We start from the raw sequence: 13,810 nt of genomic DNA, 5'->3' as shown, positions 1-13,810 counted from the left end.
GTCGGCGATGACTTGACGCCACGCACTGCGTGACGTCAGCACGCTGCTCTGGGCTAGCCAATCGGCTTTCACGTACGGTCCAACAAAGGGTGGGCGTTGTCGCACACACATTTAACCCTTTACGGTTTTTATTTCAAGTATGTGCTGAATTTATAAATGTATATATAATATACAACGATTCCAATCAATGGCAGTGCGAGGATTAGTCAGAGTTTTCATTTAAACTGTATCAAACAGACGTTTGTGCTGCTGCTTTGATGTATTATGTAATATAGAAAGTTCTCTAAATTAAGCTGACCTGATTGGAATAAAGGTGGCATGGCAGTCGAAATACACACAAACAATTATGAATTACTTTTCAGCTTTGATTGAAAATGTTGGCCTACAAATAATCGCAGAGTGTGAAGTAAAGACTGAGCAGGACTATCATATCATGTTTATATTTGTAATATTGTCAGACAGTGTAGATTTCACCAACTTAAACATGAAGAAAGAAAAAAGACAAACTCCATATGAGAGGTCCAGCTGTTACAGCATTACATTAGGCAGGTAATGCATCAAATGCCATGTAGATATGTGTTGAAGGACGCATGTAGAAACTAGCCACTGAAGGTTACAACAGAAATATGAAGTGACCTCCAATGGAGGATGCTGCAGTGACTACAGACTGAGGGAGGAAAATGTATATGCAGCTCAATAAATGATGGCATCTCTGGACTGTACCTGAGTACAGATGAAGCCTTTTCCTTTACTGCTCATTAAATTCAGAGGAAAGAAGGAAATCACACAGTTAAAGATGCATTTGGTGTTTTTTATTTTCATTCAAAAAGAATAAATGGTTGGCATTATGTTTTTGTACCTCAGTGGAGGCAGTAGTAGTGATGATACATCACAATAAAAGCCTTAGTGAAATAAAGAGCTTCAATATCTTCACAAAAGACAGAATCATTTTGTCCAAGAAAAACAGTGCACAAACTCTGTTTCAATATAAGAACATGAGATTTACGTTTATACTACTGACTTAGCAAAACATGTTGATCATAAAAGAAATTACTTCAAGACCCAATATGGGTCAATGTTCTTTTACAGTGTAAAATATACATACACAGTAGTTAATATGTGCCATCTCCTGTCACTGGACTGATCTCAACACACTGGACCACAGGGACATAAGACAGGTACGGTAATACTGACCAATGATGCCAATTTCTGAACAAACTGACAAATCAATTGGAAAAATATCTGTTATTCATAAAATACAGTGCTGTCCTTCTCAAAAAGAAGGAAACAATTTATCAGTCCAATTGGACTTTAAGACAAATAAAGGCACTTTGCTCAGGCAATTAATTTAAATTTCGAAGTGATCTGATAATAACTTTTGACCAACATGGTCTGAGTTTGTCTGGTAGTGAGTCCAGTCTGTAGGGGTCTACCACGGCCTCCAGGGGGCGCTGTGGACTGGACTCTGGTCTTTGGTGATGCTGGTCTGGAGAGAGAAGTCAGCCTCAGTCAGGTTCTTATCAGAGGAAGACTGCAGCTTGTTGACGTGGTTCAGGAGTCTTCTCTGCTGTAGATTCTGCTGCTGCAGCTGTGTCAGGAAGCAAACTGTCATCTCCAGGATGTCTGCTTTCTCCAGCTTGGAGTCTGGCTGCTGTTTGAGGAACTCTGGACCCAGGAGAGACTTGAGCTGCTCAATGCTGCTGTTGATTCGCTCTCTGCGTAACTTCTCCACCAGAGGCTTTCTGAGCTGTAGAGAGGAGAACAAAGTCATGAGTAAACTTATTCTGCTGTATAAAGTCAGCAGTAAAAGAAGAACCCTTTTGATAAATCATGTTTCGGTTTTGAATCTCCAATTCACCTTGTGGGTCGGAGTCAGATGCTCCTGAGAGTTGCTCATTGCTGCAGTGGTTGTAGGTGCCATAGCTGGATCTGTGTGCTGTAGAGGTCTCTGTAGAGAGAATGTGATCTCTGCTGGCTTCATCCCTCCTATTTATAGTCCCACATCTCCATATGAATGTGTGGGTCTTGGTCTGGTTGGAGTTTCTCACAGTCTCAGCCAATCAGATAACTTGATGAGACAATTGGACGTATGCCCGGGGGACAATAGTTAGATCTCAGGGGAACAGGTGGAGGACTGGGGGGGTGATGGAGAGACTCTGAGCTCTGTGTGAATCTGGGAAAGTGGTGACCCTGTAGAGAGAGCAGATCTGCTGCCTGATGCTGGGATCAATGACTTTGACTGAGCACACGCCAATCATCCCATCACACACAAGACTGTGTGTGACAACAGTCCCAACGCCGCCATGCATTAGGAGAATTGTTTTATTTTAATAATCAAACTGAAATCAAAGAAATGTAACATTACTGTATATGTACAGTCAGAGTACTCTATATAATGAGGAACACAATTATCCCAGCGGGATGTAAAATAACAAAGGTAAAATGGAAGCCTCCTCTCATGTGCTGTGTTGTTCAACTGAGTAAAGAATTAGTCAGGCTTTCCCACACTGAATGTTATGAGCTCTGATCAATGCAGTTCAATCGGTGAAAGAAAGTCAGCTACTGTTTTATTTTGCTAATATTATTTGCCACACTATTTGGAGTGTGTTTTCCAATGTTTAAGTCCAAGTTGTTTTTTTATTAGATAATAAATGCAACTTCTTTTCAGTTATTCTCCACTGTGAGATCTTTTTACTTGTCAAATAGTCAGTTAATTTGGTGGTTTATTTAAAGGCATGGAATTTATATAAAAGTATAAGTGTGTCTCTACACGAGTCAAAACAAAGTGGTGATAACCTCTGTTGTAAAGGCCCTGACAGTTTGGCACCCATCAATGGAATAAATAAAAAGGCTCAAATTGAAGTGATGACCTGTTATACAGACAGGAAATTAGGCTGGCAAAAATTAGTCATCTGGCACCAGCAAGAGCCAGACAGTGAAAGAAATACAGGAATAAAGGAGAAGAAGAAATCTTCCTGTGAAGTGTGCCAACTCCCTTTGGAGAATAGTCAGGTGCTGGTGGGGTTGAGGATGCTAATCACACTGAACTGTGATTTGGCTCTCTGAGCTTTCCCACACTCTGCCCATTTACATCACCCCCACCCCAAACACACACACACACACACACACACTCAACAATAAACATGTGCCTTGTTAAATGCTAATTCATCTCCACACAAGCAGCTCCCAGCTCTTGTCCCCCGGGGGGTTCAGTTTGCTGTTTGGACGCCCTCAATTAGGAGAAGAGAGCTGAGAGGTAAACTAAATATTTTGACTGGGGGTGTATCCTAATGAGCAATTTACTGAATGTATGTAGGTGCAGAACTAAAAAAAAAAAAAGAAGAAGAATTTGGTGATTTAATTTAAACCCTGTCACTTTATAGGCAACAAATGAACATTTATTAAAGGATTTATGTTGATATTTACGGTCAGCTTTAAAACATATTGTATCTTTGAATTGATTTATGTTCAAGAATGATTCATTATATGGATTTTAAAATATTTATTAGTTTTTGACACACACTACAGTATACTTGCATTTACATGCTCTATTATATATGTATTAGCATTGTAAGCTGCATATTTAACCATTTTCAACACACATGCATAAGTGCATGTATATACATGTACCATATATAACATATGTAACCCACATATAACTGTAAATAACCCCTATTTCCCAAACTTATTATTTAGTGCTTTTCCCTTCTTTCTACCTTTAACCCTTTTTTACTCCATGCTGCTGGAACATTTTCAGTGTGGGGCATATACAACAATTTGGATTAAAATTAGTATTTATTTTTATACATGTTAAATGGAACAACTAACTTCCTCCATTCTAAAATGTTTCGAACTTTGCAGTTGTCATTGAGAGTAAAATGCATTTTTGCACTAATCAACATTAAAAAGGACAATCACGCTTATTAACCATTTTGTTTATCGCTTGAAATATCATTAAGTTTCTGTCAACAAGTGATACACATCTATTAGATTGTCCAATGTGTCATTTATACATTTTTGAAACTGAAAAACTAACACATATTATCTTAATATGCTTATATTGAGTGTATAACATCAGTGCAAACATTTAAAATTCAGTAGTAAAATTCCTCCTCCCACTCGCAGACATCTTTGTCTGGTCTGCTTCTATTGTCCCACAGGGCTCTGTGAGTGAGTTTTCTCTGGTTTCCCACACTCTGTCCATTCACTGACTTCAAGAACAAAAGAAGTGTGTCTGGTTGCACATCACATTAATTATGGAGTCAGTTTACGAGTTTTGTCTCACCGCCCCTGAATGGAAATTCCTGTCATCGGGACCGTCATTACCAGGCTTTTGTAAACGTCTATGAGGAATTCTGTCATGCTGAGGATTAATGAACATTCAAAAGCTCCTGTTTCTCCCCCTGCTTTAGATTCAGTTTGTTCTTCTGCATTCCAGACAGTTCATTTTGATGTGAGGAATAACGGGGAGTCCATTCCTGCATTGATCAGGCCCTGGTTTTGGTGCAGTGAACTTGCAGCTCCAGTCACACTTTCAGAGACGATTAAACCATCCCTGAAGTTGTTTTGCAAAAGTGTGTTGTTCAATATTACTTTCTCATAGTTTACCTGTAAATGCACTAACACGGACTGAAAACCTGGTTAAAACGAAAGAAGGATGTTTTTCACCTGTTACACAGTGTTAGACTTAGACTCAATATGTTAAATGTAATCGGTTTGCTTTATATAAAAATGAAATGAATAAATTCTTGTTCAGGGAAATGAAAATGTGAAATATTTATGATATCATTCTCCCACATGTGATGGGGTAATGAGCCTGTTCCCAGTCAGAGTCATTGATCCCAACATCAGGCAGCAGATCTGCTCTCTCTACAGGGTCACCACTTTCCCAGATCCCCCCACCCCAGTCCTCCACCTGCTCCCCTGAGATTTAACTATTATCCCTGAGGCAATAACACTATTCACTGTGCTGCATCCTTCATTGTCTCAACAAGCTCTCTGATTGGCTGAGACTGTGAGAAACTCCAGCCAGACCAAGACCCACACATTCATATGGAGATGTGGGACTATAAATAGGAGGGATGAAGCCAGCAGAGATCACATTCTCTCTACAGAGACCTCTACAGCACACAGATCCAGCTATGGCACCTACAACCACTGCAGCAATGAGCAACTCTCAGGAGCATCTGACTCTGACCCACAAGGTGAATTGGAGATTCAAAACTGAAACACGATTTATCAAAAGGGTTCTTCTTTAACTGCTGACTTTATACAGCAGAATAAGTTTACTCATGACTTTGTTCTCCTCTCTACAGCTCAGAAAGCCTCTGGTGGAGAAGTTACGCAGAGAGCGAATCAACAGCAGCATTGAGCAGCTCAAGTCTCTCCTGGGTCCAGAGTTCCTCAAACAGCAGCCAGACTCCAAGCTGGAGAAAGCAGACATCCTGGAGATGACAGTTTCCTTCTTGAGACGACTGAAGCAGCTGAAACAAGCTGTAGACTCAACAGCTGTCGATCAGGGCTACTCTAGATGTGTCCAAGAGGTGGCACACTTCCTGTCCAAGGAGGAGGTGAAGAAACAGTCCCAGAGAAGACTCATGAACCACGTCAACAAGCTGCAGTCTTCCTCTGATAAGAACCTGACTGAGGCTGACTTCTCTCTCCTGAGCTCCACAGTCCAGACCAGCATCATCAAACAGAAGAGTCCAGTCCACAACTCCCTCTGGAGGCCGTGGTAGACACCATAAGGACTGTCTCCAAGTGAAGCTTTCCTTCCTTCCTTTCTACAAGTGCTGTGCTTGTACTCCCGTGGTCATCTCATTTTTGAAGAGTCATTGCATCTGATGCTGCACTGTTTAATTTTATTTACTTCTAAGAAGATTTGAATCATTGTTTCGGTGATATTTGCAGACAACAGGTTGGCTGCTATTTTGTGATGCAAAAGTAGTCACATATTTGTGAGCTACTCTGTCGAGTAGAAATACTAGTTCTTTGTGGGAATGTCTATATATTGTTGGTATTACTGAAGTATACCCATTTTCTTGTTCATGTTGAACGTGTTTAATATTTATATGTGATATTCACATTCCTCTGGCTGAAATGTCATCAAATGTTATGATGTATCTTTATATTTCAGTATCTTTCTGCATTTTTGGCAGACAAAGTTTTTGTATGAACAAAATTTTTTTAAAGACAAACGTGCTGCTTTATCACTCTGCGAGTGACAGCACCCATCCCTTCAATGAAGGCCTTGTTCTTTGAAAAATGTGTCAAAATGAATGTATCTCTTCAAGCCAAGTGATGCGCATTAAAACAATCACAGAAAAAAAAAAAAAAAACAACAAAAAAAATCTGCTCGTCCCATTTTTTTTTATCTGTCATACTTCAATCTATCTATTCTTGTATTATCTACACCAATTGTTAGTGCAGGGAACTGGAACACATCCCAGGTGGCATCAGGTGAACCTGTAAATGTATTTCATAACACAGGATGACCTTTACAGCATGCACATGTCTCACTAAAACAACATTGATTGATAAAATTGAGCAGCAAAATGTCGCAACCTCTTGTAAGACAGCAATAACTAGGTTTTGTTATTTGGAGTACAATTTTTGGACGTCCTGAAATGATATATGGCCAAGTTTCTTTTATTAGCAAACCTCAGGTAATCTATTAATGATTGTTAACATGGTCATTGAAATTTACTCTCTCCTTCTTTTTTAAAAATATTGCACAAGGCGAACCTAGGCCAAACCAGACCAGACTAGACCTGTGATGACACCCGACTGCAGACAGGACCAGACCGGACAGGAAAAAACAGACCGAATCACCCACTGAATTATTTATGGATTAATTATAGATTATATTAATATACCAGTTAATTAAATGTAAAAAAATAAATATATATATATATATATATATATATATATTTCATGGTCCTGTTGCAGTACTACATAAATTTTATCTCTTTACACTCTTTGAACTTTGACCCCCCAACCACACACACACACACACACACACACACACACACACAAATGGTTTGGGCCCCCATCCTTCTCTAAGCCCCGCCCCCTTTGGTTACTGTTGCTATGCCAGGCTGAAGTTCGGTAGGAAAATGTCCGGTCAGCATCAGTCCGGTGATCACAAAGGAAAAGAAAGATGGATAAGAAAATAAAGGGATAAGACATTTAATAAACAAATATTTTTAAAAAGGTGGTGACGATGAATTTGGGACGACAAACGTAGAGCAAGGTAAGAAACAGGGCTGTTAGCTTGTAACATAAGCTAACTGACCTGAGGGGTGTTCCAGAAAGCGGGTTATGTGAAAATTCTGAGTATGTTAACCCTGAGATGAGGGAAACTGAGTATGTTAACCCTGAGATGAGGGAAACTCTGAGTTGCTTTCTGTTCCAGAAAGAGGGGTATCTGAATCACCATGGTAACAGACTCTGTGAACATAGCCACCAACCTCACACACCGTGGACGTGTGCTCACATCACAGCAAATTTTATGCATGGCGTTAAGTTGTTTTTTTTTTTTGCAAACGGTCATTTTCTTTACAAGGCAGATGACACCATTCACAACTGTTGGAGGGGGGGTGATATTTTATATGCAAGAAGTGTTTTATATTTTTATATATAAAACATATATATATATATATACATATATATATATATGTTTTATTTTTTAAAAGACAGTTTATACTTACATCTGATGTAGCCCCTTGTGTCCTGGAGGTGATCCCGGGATGCCCTCAGCTCCTCAGCCTCTGTCAGAGGTGGCAGCTCCACTTGTGTTTCGGGCCTCTGCCTTTTTTCTGTTGGCTCAACAGAATTCAAATGTTAATCTCTTTTCTTTTTTTTTTTTATTAGTAGATTTTATTTCCTTCATGTACACATCGTCACTTTTGGAATTACTTCAATAAAAATCGGTAAACATTGTATGATGTGTTCATCTACTCAGTGGGCTATTAAATGAGATGACGTTAGAACATTTTGTTGGGGGTTTAAATTAATATTTACTTTAATACCTTAAGTGAATAAAAAAAAAATTTAATTAAATTAAAATCAAAATGAGGTACAATCATAGCCCAGCAAAATATCCCTCACCTTTTTGAATGATGTTTTGAGATTTCATTTTTTACTGCTTACAAGTACGCTTCTAACCTGATGGACTGCACCTAAATGAAAATCAGATTTTATTCCCATTTATATTTATGACTGTAAGGCACGTTCTTAAATGTAAAATCAATCGAAGAGTTCATCCAAATTTACGCATTGAATCGGGTAGTATTTTTTTCTCCTGCTGCAGCGGTGTTACATTTATGGTGAAACGTGCTCATCCTCTCCACAGGCATGCATTAAGACCTCCAACTCAATTGGGTTGAAATAACTGGATCTTTTTTTTCTCGGTTGTCATGGTCAACTCAGAGTTTGTTGAACCTCCTACCTGGAATACCCCCCCCCCGTTATTTGAAAACCCCCGTACGCTTCAGACACAACACACACAAGGACCGGTGTGTGTTGTGTACACCAGGTAATAATACGGCCACGATGTATGATATAGAATGATCTGATCGTTATGGAGAAATAATCCAGGTAGGATGAGGATTATACACCGTGGCACGTTTGTACGTGTTCCAGTTAAGAATATGGAAATGTGGAACACACATTAGCTTGTAGCCAGAATTTGGATGTCTTCTGTGGAAATCACTGACAACAACAGCAGTACTCTCCTCTTTGTCTTCCTTTCTGATGGAACTCCCAAACTCAAAGATAACGTTTTGTGTCGGGCTTTAATACAAGCTAGGCTAATGGACGTTAGCACTAGCATTGAAGCTGGCCAGTTATCTTACGTTACAAGCTAACAGCCCTGTTTCTTACCTTGCTTTAAGTTTCTCGTCCCAAATTCACCGTCAAGTATTTGAATTGAAAAATTCTCAACCCTTTATTTTCGCATTCTTCTTTCTTTTCCTTTCTGATCACCGGACTGATGCTGACCGGACATTTTCCTACCGAACTTCAGACAACAGAGAACAGGCTAGCATAGCAACAGTAACCAAGGGGGGCGGGGCTTAGCGAAGGATCGGTGGCCAAACCATTTGTTTGGGGGGGGGGTCAAAGTTCGAAGAGTGAGTTTGACAGATGAAATTCATGAAGCACCACAACAGGTCCATGAAATAGTTACAGGAGGGTTACAATTAGGAAGAAAACGAGTAAGAAGCTTATGTAACTCAAATATTACATAATCTATCATTAAAACAGTCGTATATTTTCACATGTTCCCTTTTCCTCCATAATTTACTGGTCTAGTCTCTGGAAGCGTCCTGTCTCCGGTCTAGTCTTGGTCCGTTCCTGGAGGGGTGCCGTCACCGGTCTGGTCTGGTTCGGCCTAGGTCCTGGGTGGGTATCTGCCTTAGCCCAGTCCATCACTCATAACCAATTAACTCCGTAGACATGTTCAGGTGCCCACACCGGGAATCGAACCGCGTCCTGTACAGTACATTACATACATTAGATCATACACAGTGTTAACATTACATTTACATCACATATAGATACTTACAGTACATCATATCACTTAACCCCGGGGTTACATTACATCATACATTCATTACATACATCATTATTCATTATTACACTCACATAGCCTAACCTAGCCGGGAATCGAACCCGTTACTCCTATGTGCGGGACGCCAACGTTACCACTGCGCCACCGAGCTGCTCGAGCTGCCGCATACATTTGCGCTATTTCTCTGACCGTGCCGACATGCTCAACCAGAGTGAGCTGGGATTGGCTCCAGCACCCCACGTGACCCGGAAACGGAAATGCGGTAGAAGATGAATGGACTCATTTCATGCGGTATTGCCAGTCATTGTTTTTAATGGAAAAGAGATTATTGCACATTTGCGATTTCTTAGCTCCGAGTCCAGGCCTGTTGATTTGTTTATAATTTCTATGAGTAAATAAATAAATATGCTACAGTTTAAGTTGATACATTCGGGTGGCCAGGATGAGCGTTTGTCATGTGAGTGTATGTTCATTTGGACAAACTCGTCTTCAGCGAGTTTGTGAATTAGAAAAAATATGGACACTATCCGGTGGGTATTTCCGAGGAGCAGAAATATGTCCCCTTTTCCAAATGAATGGTAAACTATAGTAACGTAATACATCAAAATAATGTCATCAATTCGTCAGTCAAGCATGCTAACCAGTTAGCTAGCAGTCCATTTCGAATCGACTAACTAGTGTAAGTGATCCGGCACTGAGGTTTACTTAACAGCTAGGCTAGCTTGTATCCATTTACTCAGAGATTGGCCGAACAAATGCATTCTCAATTTATTTTTTAGATAATAAATAACATACCAGTCACCTACACGCTGGCTTGTTCCATTTCGCTTTCCGTACACCCAGCTGTGTTTCTATTTGCGTTTCTACTTCTCGTTTCTTCAAGTACGCACGGTAACTTAGCAACTACGCACGACTCAGCAGTAAATCAGCGTAAAGGGGAACAGGAACCTGGAGGAACCAGATCGGTTAACACACCGGGACATTACTCTTTGTTCATGTTTTTTTTTTTTTTTTTTTGTGCAGGAAGACAGAGCTGTATTCAGCTGTGACTGATGAGGAGTTGGACCGTGTTGTAGTGATGTCCACAGAAGACATCCAAACTCTAATCCAAACTAATGTGTGTTCCAGGTAATAACACGGCCACGATGTATGATGTAGATATCGGTTATGGAGAAATAATCCAGGTAGGATTATACATCGTGGCTATATTCTTACCTGGAGGACGCACGTGTGTTACAGGTAATAAAAGTATCCCTCCAAAATAATAATCTACGGTGAATCAATCATGCGTCATGGTCAACTCAGAGTTTGTTGAACCTCCTACCTGGAATACCCCCCAGCTCTAATGCTAACGTCCATTAGCCTAGCTTGTATTAAAGCCTGACAGAAAACGTTATCTTTGTCAGAAACAGAGTTTGGTAGCTCCATCAGAAAGGAAGAGACAGAGAGAAAGACACGGAGGGTCCTGGGGGGTTTATTTTGAGTACGCTTCAGACACAACACACACAAGGACCGGTGTGTGTTGTGTACGTCCTCTTAAGAACCTGGATTGTGATGAAAGGTCCACCCAAATCTAAATATTGGCAGAGAACTGACCTCTGATCGGGGTCTGAATCCAATTTTCTGTTTCATTAATATTTCACAAAAATGAGCAGATCAACTGAAATGAGATTTGCGTCTTTTATATTTTTATTTTCTTGAAATCTGCAAAAACACCAAAACAAATCTGAATCCACTTTGGATGAACAGAAATAAAACAGATGAATAAAACAATAAAATATGCATACATGGCATACACAAAATAATAACACATTCCTTTTCAGAAGAAAGGCTGATGTTTAAGTATATGATACATAAAAACCTTGAAAACAAGGAAGAATCCAAACTATAATCACCCAATATTAGCCATACTTTTCTTTAATACAGAGAAACTAGTAGGTTAACATTGTTTTGTTTGGCTTATAATGTCAAGCAGATTTCACTGAATTTAAACAGTGAAAATTCATTAAAATAAATTTGGCCCTAAACATTTAAACATTTCCTGCATAGATTGGATTTATTTTTAGTGGGTTTTGTCAATAAAGAAAACCCCACCAGAATCATAAATCTCACAAATAGCAGCGCAACATGTCATAACAGCCTCCAGTTTTAGTCAGTAACCTCTTCACCCTCAGCTCCAGCTGTGGGCAGTCACACTGAATCCTCAATTTCATCTGTAAAACTCTTCGATGAGGCAAACAACCCACACCAAGTCTTTGTATTTCCACGATACTTTTCTCTGGTGTATCCCTGTCGTCCATTTCTGGTCCTCATCAACAGCAGAGTGGAGCCACGTCCTCCTCTGCATCAGGGAACAGACGTAAAATGTCCCGTGAATACTTGGAGTAGCCGCTGTGGGACAGCAGGGTTCTTCTCAAGGTGAGGAAGGACTTGGTTTTCTCCAGCATGTCTGAGACAGGGATCCCATTGTGAAGGTGCTCTCCAATCAGAGCCTTCAGCTTCTCCACTCCAGTGCAGCACTTCCTCTCCAACATGTGGAGTTTATACCTAAAAGAACAAGAGAAATAAGTCAAATATTTTACTAATATATGCTCATGCAACTTTAATCTATAAAGGTTTTCACAGAAAAACGATGGTTTAGCAAAAGAGAAGTGCAGATTTGTCTTACCTAAAGAGCTGCTCCTTCACGCTGTCCTGAAGAGCGAGGTCTGCATACAGAGCCATTTCAGTGCTTGTTTCTGGTAGTTCAAGATTTCAGGAGTCACTTGCGAAGGTTCGGAGAACGTCTCTGTGGAAATGTGCGTCTCTGCTCTGAATTTATCCTGCCCAGACTGCGCTCCCTCTCCGCCACTCAGCCAATCAGGAGCCTCAGAGCATCGGACAAAAGAGTGAACATAATGGCTGTCACACAGGACAGGTGGGATGCTTCATATGAATGCCACACGTCAGAGAGGTCAGTGGGAAAGTGCTCTTCCTGAAGTGGACACGGGAAAAAAAATAGAGAGCTGTTGATGATTTGACATCAATGACACTGGCATGGCAACAAAACAAGTGAAGTGAAAGTGAAAAGTGCAAACAAAAAAAGGATTAAAACACCAAATATGAATGGTGATTCAGAGACAAACCAAAATGGATGGCAATTTTACTTTGAATCTTACACTCACGTTACAAATGTACATAAAACTGCTATGTAAAACATATGACAGAAATATTATTCAATAAATTTAGTGATACATTATTATTGATAAATGTTAAAGGTGTATTTTCTGACTGCCTGTGTGGTGAGTTACAGCTGAACCAGATGGCTGATCTGTGAAGTGGCCTTCTGTCTTTTCCCTGCCTGAGAACAATCCTGAGGCTTTGTGAGAGCAGACACACTTCTTTTGTGTGCATGGCTGAGCCGGCCGCATACAGAAGTGTGGGAAGCCGTGTGTCGCAGTGGCTCCCAGCACCAGAGAGAGAGGAGGGCGTGTGACCGGGGCACGTTCAGCTTTGTGGCGGGGAGCCGTGAGGGCCGGGAGGAGGGGCGGTGGGAAACCTGAGGCCCTTACGCAAACAGCAGAGAGACAGACACACACACAGATGGAGAAGAGATAAACTGGGAGGTAATCCCACCTGAATCTGGTTTCACATCAGTTTGTGGTTGTTTTGTTGTGTGCTCGCAGATGATTATGACATTTATCAATAAGAAACGAGAGTCTTACCATGGTGTCATAGCACATACGTTTATGTGTATAAAAGGGCACAAACAAAGAGAAAATTTCTATGAATTCAGCCATAAAAGAATAATTTTAACAAGCGGTGTTGGAAAGTTACAAAGTACGATAACTGACAAGCTGCAATTAATTAAGAACAATATTGAGATACCTGAAGAACTGTATTTCTACTCTGTCTCTCATTTATACTTTTACTGTTATACTTCTACAAGTGACATTACAGTGACACATGAATGCACCTGTGTTTTTAATCCACTTAATACAACTAATGTTACTCTCACATGGGCCATTTTCTCCATTAATACTGATAATACAGTTGGCTGCTATAGTACCTGTTTTTTTTGTTTTTGAAATATCACAGTATTGCTGCATCTTAAAATTTCTTCCATCACAGTTTACAAATTAGAACTTTTTCATCAATGATCTGGAGTTATAAAGACATTGTCAGGCTTCTGCTTCATACAACATGTGGCAATTAATAGATCTAAATTTTATTGAAAAATCCTCATATTTTCTTATGTCA

At 40.0% G+C, this 13,810-nt stretch overlaps 2 pseudogenes; one reads left to right on the top strand and one right to left on the bottom strand.

Moving 5' to 3' along the window:
• Positions 1-1,429: 1,429 nt before the first annotated feature.
• On the bottom strand, positions 1,430-2,019 carry LOC115044194 (transcription factor HES-1-like; annotated as a pseudogene).
• Positions 2,020-5,019: 3,000 nt separating this feature from the next.
• Positions 5,020-6,192, top strand: LOC115043950 (transcription factor HES-5-like; annotated as a pseudogene).
• Positions 6,193-13,810: the final 7,618 nt, after the last annotated feature.

This window comes from Echeneis naucrates, chromosome 5 (genome assembly GCF_900963305.1).
Source record: "Echeneis naucrates chromosome 5, fEcheNa1.1, whole genome shotgun sequence".
NCBI lineage: Eukaryota > Metazoa > Chordata > Actinopteri > Carangiformes > Echeneidae > Echeneis > Echeneis naucrates.
This window is presented reverse-complemented; position numbering and strand designations above follow the sequence as displayed.